Here is a 10,763-nt window from a genome sequence, read left to right on the forward strand (position 1 = left end):
AAAAAAAAAAAACATTCAACTATTTTGACGTAAATTAAAATATTATTAATATTTATACCTTTCATTTAAGTTACAATGAACTACAAAAATGTAACTATAATTTGAGTATTCGATGTATAAAATCGTTTTTCAATTAATAATAAAAATGGTTCCGAACCAACGTATTAAAAAGGGGAGGTAGACCCTAATATAAATATATATTCGTCTGTTCGCAACAATTTTTATAAGTTTATGGCCAAAGAAGAATGTGACAAAACTGATCACTTTGTCAATTCTTCTTTTCCCCAAAAAGGGTGATGTGAGGATAAAATCCCCCAAATTACTTTTCATAAACTATCTGGTAACATCGCAATAGTGTCGCTCACAATAACGTATTTAATTGTGAATATTACAAACAGAAAGAACCAAATACACAATAATACGTCATGAGCACTGAAATATAGCATGTAAGAGAGAATACGATATATGTGGGGTAAAACATGAAAATAACGAGTGCCAAGAGTGACATCGGCATTTTCATGTTTCACCAAAGAGGATAAATACAATAAGAGCCGTCACTCGTTATTTTGTGGCGAGTATCTCGCTGGAAATTGAAAAAATTGATGCCGAATGTTTTCTGAGAGGGACATTTTTAATTGTCTCGCATTTATCCATGCCGTGTAGGCCCCTTCTGCAACTGTGATTTTTGGAAAGAGAATTAAATAAATTAATTAAATACAGTCGGAAAAATAAACACAAATACCCCACGAAAATGTATAGAAGAAATTTATAAACATCTCGCCCAAAATAAAAGTAGCGACTACCTCTCAGTATACATCGAGTAAATGCCAAAAAAATAACGAGTGACGGCTCTTATTGTATTTATCCTCCTTGGTTTCACCACCATCATTATAATTTTGCCAACTAAAAGCTGCGGACGTGTGCATAAAAGTTGATTCTGATTTTTAAAATAAAGAGAAATATAATTTCACACATTAAATCGAAGTGCGAGTATTTTTATTAAATTTTTATGAAAACTAAAGTGGCGACGTCGACCACCACGTACTTAATATATTAATGAAAGGACTCAATATGGCGACGATATGGAGGCGGCGCCCTCCAAGAACAAATATTGGCAGGTAACTTGAAGCGTGAGTATTCAAAAGTCACAAGGCCCTAAGATTAGACATTTTTTTCAATTTGTATTTTGACTTACCAGCAACAACAGAATCATGTTTAATTGTACGCCGAACAATCATTATAGCATCATGTAACGAAGCTCAGTTTCTTCCAAAAATTGTTCGGCACCGCCACGTAAAATCAAAGTACACGTTCTAGCATTAACGCAACCTTTAAATAATTATAAACTATGAAAATAAAATCAATGTCAAACTCACTATCAAACCTTGGAAAACGTTGAAACGTTCACCACCAACTTGACGTTCTTCAAAGTAATCACATTGACCCAAAACACTTGAATTAATATCATTAGCTGTAGTCATAACAGCACCACCACAAGCTTTCATTGTACGTTTCAAATCTTCTTCTGGTAAACGAACAGCACAGAACATATCACAATCTTCAAAATAGTGTGTACCAACATCACCAATTGGTAGTTTAGATAACACAACATTGGCGCCTTAAGCTGGAGACATTGGTGCTTTATCGGTAACCTTTTAACAGCTGATTCGACCAACCTTATGAGAATCAATGCAATGGATTATTGGTGCCGCTAAGGTCGTAACCGTATCGTAGCCAACCAATTGGGTTTTGGTTTACCGCCGTAACGATAAACAGCTGATTACGTTAGGTATACGGATACAGCGATACGGCACCAATGATTCCGGCTTTACTCAGCTAGTTTATTGTACAGAATACGCCATTCAGCATTCTTGAACATTATCAACACGTACTTCAGCATTATCACGCTCAGCCTTGAATTCCTATTCTATATTTAATAAAGCCATTTAAATTTTTTGTATGACGTTGGGTCCATCTAAGAAAAGTACAGCGTCCACAACCATTTTAGAAAAGAAATCTTTTTGGTGATGAATAAGTTTGGAGGACATTGCTGTGGCAGCGCATTTTTTCAATAAAGCACGTTGTTGTTCCTTCGATTGGCGCTTCGACAAGTACAGCCATGTCATATGTTGGTCATGCATTATTATAATGCTTTACGTATAGCTTTAATGATGATACGTGCATGCACGCCTTCCTCAACATATGGTTCAACTTGTTTTAAGATTTCATCTGCTTAAAGTACTACTGAAGTGGTGCCATCGCCGACCTGATAAGATAAACATTTTTATTCTACACATTCTAATATAACAAAAAACTTACCGCAGGATCTTGAGATTTGGTGATGTCGATTAGAGTTTAACGGCTGGATGCATAATATCCAATAGTTTCATAATGGTTGCACCATCATTTGAAATTGTGGCCTTACCTCTGGAATCAACAATATGCTTGTCCATACTGCGTAGACCCAATGTAGTGCGTACAGCGTCCACAATTGATTGCGAGAGATTGATGTTGGATATGAGTTGAGGTTTACCTTGAGAGCTATCGGTACCCACACATTTTTTACACAAAAACTCATATGTACCCAATACAAGTTCAGGACGTTCATATTTATCGACAGGGCGTTCGGTGTGGCCCAACTGTTGCAAATATACAGTTGGCACTCTTGAGAAAAAATATGGATCAATGAAAACAATTAAAAGTGAAAGATTTTTTTACCATCTGTTGTTACTTTACACATAAGACATTGGTAATGACGACCAGCATCTACAAATTGCCTTGCAACGATTACATCTAATTGGACCCAATTCACCAAAATTTACAATGGGTGGCTCAATTCACCCTCAACCGTTCGTGCCATTGGTTAGAAGGTAAGTGTAATGGATAAAGCTATTGTTTTTAATAAATCAGCTGTTGCAGATATGCAATACAAAGAGGACCTGCAAAGAAGAAAGATCAATGTAATTGCCAAACAAAACATTAATTTCGAATAGCGATACCTAACGTAACGTGGCGAGGAGTTACCCTGATCTTCTACCACATATTTTGTGGTCACCAATGGTGGTAATAAACCCTGCTCATTAGTAATAAAAGCACCACCAGCGCTATTTTATTATCGGATTTGGCATCTGATTGGGATCTAAACGGCCTTGGGCTTGATCATACTGTTGCGGCTGTTGATATTTACCAGTAACAGGTACAGGTGGTTGCTAAAGAAAATAACACAAAAATAATCATCAGCAAATTTTTAAAAATATTAGTTGTATTAGCATACATTATAACCAGGACGTCCGGACGTGTCCGGGTATTGGGGGTTGACCCGGCTTGGGTGGTTGACTGGGCATCGGCGCCTGTCCAGGTTGTGTTGGTGGCATCATTTGACCCATGTAACCACGTGGTGCACCTGGTTGTTTTCGAGGATAACCTAGCTGTTGAGGTTTTCCATTTGTGCTCGATTTCCAGGAAACGAAGCGTATTGTTGTTGATTCCATTTGGTGGAGACGTGCACGAAGTGCAACATATGTTTTCTGGAAAAATATTAGAATTTGTAATATTGTACAACTACAAACATAAATACATATTAAATTCACTTTCCAAACCTTACATCCAACATCGCCAAGTTGTTTTAATTAAATTTAATGCTCCAAAATTAGCACAGGCCTGCAGCTCAATTCGCGGAAAATTTCGGAATCGCTGAAAATTTTTTGCCACACAAAAATGACATATTTCACAATACCTATGAATATAGTAGGTGCGAGAGCACGATACATTGTGACAAAGCTAAATTTGTCAACATGCTATTTCATTTGGAGAATTTTTCATTCCAAATCGTCACGATTTTTGCAGGGGCACTGTCTTGTAAAACGTTACTTTTTTTGGTTTTGGAAATCGAATCTTCCAATTCCAATTGGTGGAAAGAGGACTTGGCTGCCTCTAGTTACCCTTCAAAAAACGCGAGTACTCCATAAATAGTGTAAGGAATACTCCTTTAGGAGTATAGGAGTGTTCCAAAACTAATCTGTATTCATACATAAAATGTGCTCCAATTAACATTGCGATGTCCTAGGAGAGGAGTAGGTGATCCCACTCTCGCTTTGTTTGCGAGAATTCCATAGAGTACATACGTGAGAGTACTTTCCAAAGTACTTTCACTGTAGTACTCCATGGAGCACCCACAGAGGATCATATGCCAAAGTACTAAAGAGGAATTTTGTCGGAAAGAATTATCGGAGTGAATTTAATTTAAAATAAAAGTAAATGAACTTTTATATTTTATACTACGAATTTTCTTATGTTATTTAGCATTTGCGTGAATAAAGAAACTAATATTTCTCTATTCTATAGTATGTATACATAAAACCAGTGCGCGGTTGCATTTTATCACAGTTGCCATAGTAAAATTTTATTATCAGTTATTTGTATGCAATATTTTACTTTTGGAAACTCTGTTCGGTCGTCATCGTGTCGTGATTACGGTCGTTAAAAAACGAGTAATGATCGGCTGATGGTGATCCGCAAACGCACTGCAAAGGAGTATTGGTAGAGTACTCCAACATGAACAAAATGGAACACGTAATCCAACAATTTTTGCAGGGAAATCCAATGTTATCGGTTTAATAATATAGATACTTAAAATGGTCATTTTTGTCTGAATATCTCATGCAAAGCGTAGTTTCACCTGGGGTGAACTCTTAATAATCGTCGCGAACACAATTTCTTTAAACCATTTGTGGCTCCTTGGTGGTCACGCACAAAGGCAACTTAAGCTTGCTATTAATGGTCTATTAATAGTCATGACTCTCGTGGCATAGGGCGCCTCCAGTTTTTTCAGCTGTTTTAAGAGCTACAATCCCTGAAGTGCGTACAGTAGCAATCCCGACCCCAGGACTGCGACTTCGAACTCATACCTTCGTCAACGTCACATTCCTAGAAGCTCTAGGTGTAGCTCCGAAGACTTTCCAACGGCTGCTTTTGTCGCGCTATGCTGCCGAGCTACACCAGAGAAACACCTTGAAACGTTAGGGTGTGACTATTCGGCCAAGGATGCCGACCTCGAAATCATAAGCAGTCTAAGTGGATGTCCTTGCGTAATGGATGAAACTCGTATAATCCTCGGCGCATCTATAATTTTTAAAATGTAGATCAAAATTTGCAAACTTTTGTGTTCACAACATTGATTTCAATAGTCTTCGTTAAATCAAAACGATATTTTAGAATGGAAGTCGACCGATTTTAAGTTGAAAGATGCTAACTTCTGTTTTCGGCCTTATGATATAAGAGCTCATTATGGATGACCGCGTAGCTTCAGCTTTCAGACTAGTTCGACTGTGCACTAAGTTAGGGTAGTAGCACACACCGTCATTAGTTCGACTGGACTGAAGTCAGCCTTTAACTACAGACCACATTTGAATTATATGGAAAATTCTCTACTTTTAATTGGCCGCATGAATGAAATTTGCGTTTTTCGTAAGGCTAGGAAGTGGCCAAATGAAACACCAGGTATATGCTGTAGTAAGGGTCATGTCAAATTAAGTGATATCTGCGAGCCTCCGCCAGAAATCAAAGCGCAGCTTTATTTACAGAGAAGGTAATTTCATGCCAACTTCCAAAATACATAGACAAGTGTATCATCTTATTGCAAGTTTATTACCACCGCCGAACTTGGTTCCAAAATTTTTACAAATATATTTTTCTTCCCAAGAGGAAGAGCTTTCGTTGCGTCAAACTGCTGCACCAACTCTAATTCAAGAAATTCTGCTTGAAAATAATGTGTATGTTCGAAGTTTTATGACTTCTGTGGAGCGTATGCCATCTAATTCGAATAACTTTAGGGTTGTATTCCATGCCGACAAACGCCCTATAAATCAACACCATGGTCGCTATAATTCCCCGGCTACAGGCGAGATCGCAGTATTGATAGTTGACGAAAATGCTGGTCCCGCGATATTGTCCTACAGTCCCGCGATAATACTCTCCATCGTGTGTCAGAAATTCATCGTTTATATGACCCTTACAATACCCTGTCATATTTTTAAATGGTGAGGACGGTTACAGCATAAATATACCCCAAACTTCTCCGAGCAGTGGGGCACCTAACCCACAAAAAACAGTCTCATGTATGCAATTTAGTGCATATAAAATAATGATTAGAGAAAATAGCTTTAATGCGCTTCATAGGTATGGATATCCCTTTAACCAATACTGTGTGGATATGGCTGCTAAAATGAGGACCGAAAGGTTGCATTTTAAAAGAGCACACCCAAAGACGTTGCGTGAAGATAATTTTATAAATCTAAGAGATGATGTTAACGAGGATTGCAATCCTGAAAATATTGGTCAGTTAGTAATTTTGCCGTCTTCATTTACTGGATCGCCTACTGGAACGTACACAAGACGCCCTCTTATATGTCCGTCATTATGGAAAGCCTGACTTATTTATAACATTCACATTCAATCCAGAGTGGAGTGAAATCAAAAATGAATTTTTTCCTAATCAGCGACAAAGTGAGCGCCATGAAATTGTGTCAAGAGTATTCCATATCAAACTACACTAACTCATGAGTTTAATTTCAAAACAAAATATTTTTGCAAAAGTTAGATGCCATATGCTTACTGTTGAATGGCAAAAGCTAGGTTTACCTCACGCGCATATTTTAATTTGGCTAATATATAAAATTCTTCCTTATGACATGGATCCATTATATCTGCGGAAATTCCAAATAAAGACGAAGATCCGATGCTGTATGATATAATTACTAAACATATGATCCACGGCCCATGTGGGGTTGATCAGTTATCATCGCCCTGTATGTTGAATGGACGATGCTCAAAACGATACGCACGCGAGCTCCTACAGCATACGCAGACCGGGAAAGATGGATATCCAAAATATAGACTAAGGTTCCCAGCGGACGGTGGCTATGCCCATGTACTTTCTAATGGGTACAACGTCGACAACCGATGGATCGTTCCATATTGCCCCATTCTTTCCAGATGTTTCTCCGCTCACATAAATATATAGTACTGTCATTCAGCGCAATCAATAAAATATATTTGTAAGTATGTCACCAAAGGTAGCGACGCAGCGACATTTTCCGTTCAAGATAATAAGGAGGAAGTGTAAAATTTGATTGAAGAACGCCCTATTTCAAAATTTATTTCATCTCGGTATAAATTCAATACATTTTGAGCTGGGATAAATTCTGAACTGGGGCGTTCTTCAATAAAATTCTGAGATAGGGCGTTTTCGAAAGAAAATCTGATGTAGGGTCTTTTTGAAAAGAGTTTTGAGGTGGGGCGTTTTTGAAAAGCGTTTTGAAATAGAGTGATATTAGACTCAGCAGTCGATTTAATTAAGTACCTAATGTTATTTGAATTATTATCTTTTTGCGTTTTGTTTTATTTCAAAGTTGTTCATTAATAAATCGTTTATAACGTTATCGAATTTAAAAGTGTTTGCATTTTGTACAACAGAGGGTAGTACACTATTACCTTCGTAGCAGAAAAAATACATGACATATGTATGTGCATCTCTTCTTTTAAACTATACCCAAATAGCAAAAACTCCATAGATTTACTTTTTGCGGCGTAACGAAGTAAGCCGGGTACTTCATCAATAAAAAGTATTTTTTTTTTGAACGCCGAGTAAATTAAAAAATAAAAAGTATTTTTTATTTGAACGCCGAGTAAATAAGAAATAAAAAGTATCTTTGATTCGTCTGAAGAATCAACTAACAAATAAGACATATTTTTTATTTGGATGCCGAGTAAAAAAGAAATAAAAAGTTTCGTCTGAAGAATCAAATAAATAAAAAATATTTTTTATTTGGATGCCGAATCAAATAAAAGATAAAAAATATCTTTGATTTGAAAACATTTTCAAAAAAAAAAAATACATTTTATTTTTGGATTCGTGATTCATTCAAATAAAAATCACGCAACCCTGGTATACAGGGTGTCTAGACAGGACATTTTTTTTTACCTTGGAAAACTTTAGGCCATACAAAATTTTCTATGGCTGACCAATTAGTGGGACCCGCTGACCAATTATGACCAATTAGTGACCAATTATTTCGCATACTTTTCGATTTGAAAATCCACCGACGCACAGTGTTCCGTGTAGAACAAGCTAGCTGGACAAAATTATTTTATGAGATTTTCCGTTTCATATGCAGTCATTTATTACAACTACGTCATTTTTTCAGCCATATGTTCTTCTTTTTATTGTTTTCCAAAATTTTACTTCATATGCATACCTTTGCTTATTTCATATACAGTAACTCATGTGAATAAGTGACATAGATCCAAAAAAATTTAAAGGACTTAAGAATATTACTTTATTGTAGTTAAATTGAATAGACTACAAATCTCAATACTCTAAAAAATTCGGAAAAAAAAATTAAAATTTTGTATGAAAATTCGTCGAATTTTTCAAACATTTTTTAAATAAATAAAATAAAAATAAAAACAACATCAATTTTTTAAATATAATTTAGTTTTTGTTATAGATCGTGACAAATTTTCTTATGGGAAATTAGTTAAAATAAATAAACGAAAGCGAAAATTGTAAGAATTGTCCAAAAAAGGGGTGTCTACTTATTTATGTGAGTGACTGTACATATGTACATACATATTTTGTATTTATTTGAGTATTTATCCTGGCACTACAATTTTTACAAAATTATCTTATAGTACCAGTCAGGAATGTAAAAGTGAATTACAATAATAATAATAATAATAATGTAAATAATTAAGTTAATTATGTGAAAATTACTTATTACAAAAACATAAAAGTAAAGTATCATACAAAGTAGAAAAGACAATAGATTTAAATTAAATAAAACCTGATCCAACAAAAAGTTATAGGGTAGGTTATCTTTTATAATTATGTTATTATTCGCTATCATCACTTTCATTCGATGAGTCACTTGTGGAATAGCTTTGTCAACCATGGATAGCGATCTATGTATAGTTTTTAGTTTCGGCCGTAAATTTTTCAAATCTTTGGATATTTATATTGTACCCAGATGCTAATGCGCGAAGGAGAGTGTCGAATATTTTGATGAGCGTTACATCCAATCCCGTAATCTCAGCACTAGCCTCAGAATTTTCGGATAACCTACGAGCAGTGTTGCCGTCATTGGCATTGTTTAATCTACTATCAATCCAAGTACACTTTTAAATTTATTCTGGATTTCGTTGGAACGTAGCTTTACACTCTCTTTATCTGCCTCATTCCTAAGCTGCCATTTTTTTACTTCGAGGCGATAACTTATGTGAAGCAAGCATTCAAAGCATCTTATCCATGCATGGAGAGTAGACAAACCAAAACCAAGATTATCTCGGTTAGGCGTAAAGTCCCGTAACTCATTATTCATATCTTTTGGAGTGGCACCACAAATATAAGCATTTCAAACTTTTCCGTCAATCATTGTTAGAAACATATTGTGATTTACGGAAACTTCGTATTCTTCGAGCATGTACATACTTTGTTGGCAACAACGCATTTATCTCCTCTAAAACTTTGTTCGTTTCAAAAACATTAAAATCTCTTGTTTCTTTAGAAAAAATCAATTTAATTGGACGACAATACATGGTAGAAGAAGGTCGAGGATTCTGCCAAACAATGTTACCTTTTTCATCCTGTAATTGAAGAGGAACAAAAGAAAATATAAACAGAAACTCATCAGTGTCAGAACTGCATGTAAACTTTTGCTTATATGTACTATGGTCAGAGCTTCCATCGCAACCCCACGTTCTGATTAAAGTATACGTCGAGTTTGTAGGTAATAAACTAACAAAAACTTCTTGATTTGCTAAAACTAAACGCTCAACAGTTTTATCTAATACGGACTGGACTTTAATTTCCGCACGTGTTTCACCCACATCAATTTCATTTGGATAGCATTCTGCTTTAACTTTTCTTAGACTATAAAATGATGGATAAACCTTATGGCCTGCCTTGATGGTCAACTTCCAAGTCGTTTTGTACCCATGAGTCGTCGACTTTCTATCTACGTAGTGTGCTAAAGCTTCTACATTGCTCAAGCATCTTGCATTTGGCTCACATGTCATCTTTTTGCCGAATACTTGAGTGATTTCCTGTGATTTTTTTATAATGTTAGCAACATTTCTGTTGCCAGACATACGCGTTGATACTTCTGCCGCATAAGGTAACTCACCAGGACTTCTAGATTGTAAGAGGTCATCCACTCGACGCCGTTTGGTTTTTTTACTGCAGCTAACAAAGTCCTTCTTTCGTCTTCCGGGCCGGGGTTACGTGAAGAAGTGGTTGGTTGGTCTGATGGCAACTTTGAATCCACCGTTATTGTAAATGTGAAGTCTGGACCCGAAAGCCACTCCGAGTTTTTATTCAAAAAGCGCTCTTTATGTCTTCCAGAAGTGTTCCACTTTTGATCCAGCTTCGACGAATATGCCGATATTTGTAAGCTTAAACTTTTATCGAATTCTCGGCTGCTTCGCTTAAATTGTACTTAAGTACAACAAAACTCAATAATTCTTTATATCTGGTTTCCTTCGAATGTTGAACCCAAATGTCAAAAAACTCCGTTCTTGGTACGGTTATAACTAAACTGCTTTGTGTTTTTGTTTTTCCGACAGGGTGAATAAATGATGATTGTTGTGCTGCCATCTTAAGTGTCGTTGACCGTTCTGATTTGTTATCAGTTGTGCAGTATTTATATTACATTCAGGTATTGGCGTAGATGCCACCAAATGGGGTTGTTTTGTGTAGCGTTCCTGTG

General features: G+C 36.1%; 1 long non-coding RNA gene across 2 annotated transcripts; it reads left to right on the forward strand.

Moving 5' to 3' along the window:
* Nucleotides 1-1,009: 1,009 nt before the first annotated feature.
* Nucleotides 1,010-3,510, forward strand: LOC137252551 (uncharacterized). 2 transcript variants are annotated; one of them, XR_010953597.1, is made up of 4 exons: nt 1,010-1,130; nt 1,199-2,870; nt 2,920-3,196; nt 3,261-3,510. It is a non-coding gene; the product is annotated as an uncharacterized lncRNA (long non-coding RNA). The 2 variants fall into 2 exon arrangements; XR_010953596.1 differs by having other exon boundaries at nt 2,920-3,510.
* The last annotated feature ends 7,253 nt before the right edge of the window (nt 3,511-10,763 follow it).

Source organism: Eurosta solidaginis, chromosome 5 (genome assembly GCF_040869045.1).
Source record: "Eurosta solidaginis isolate ZX-2024a chromosome 5, ASM4086904v1, whole genome shotgun sequence".
Classification (NCBI taxonomy): Eukaryota; Metazoa; Arthropoda; class Insecta; order Diptera; family Tephritidae; genus Eurosta; species Eurosta solidaginis.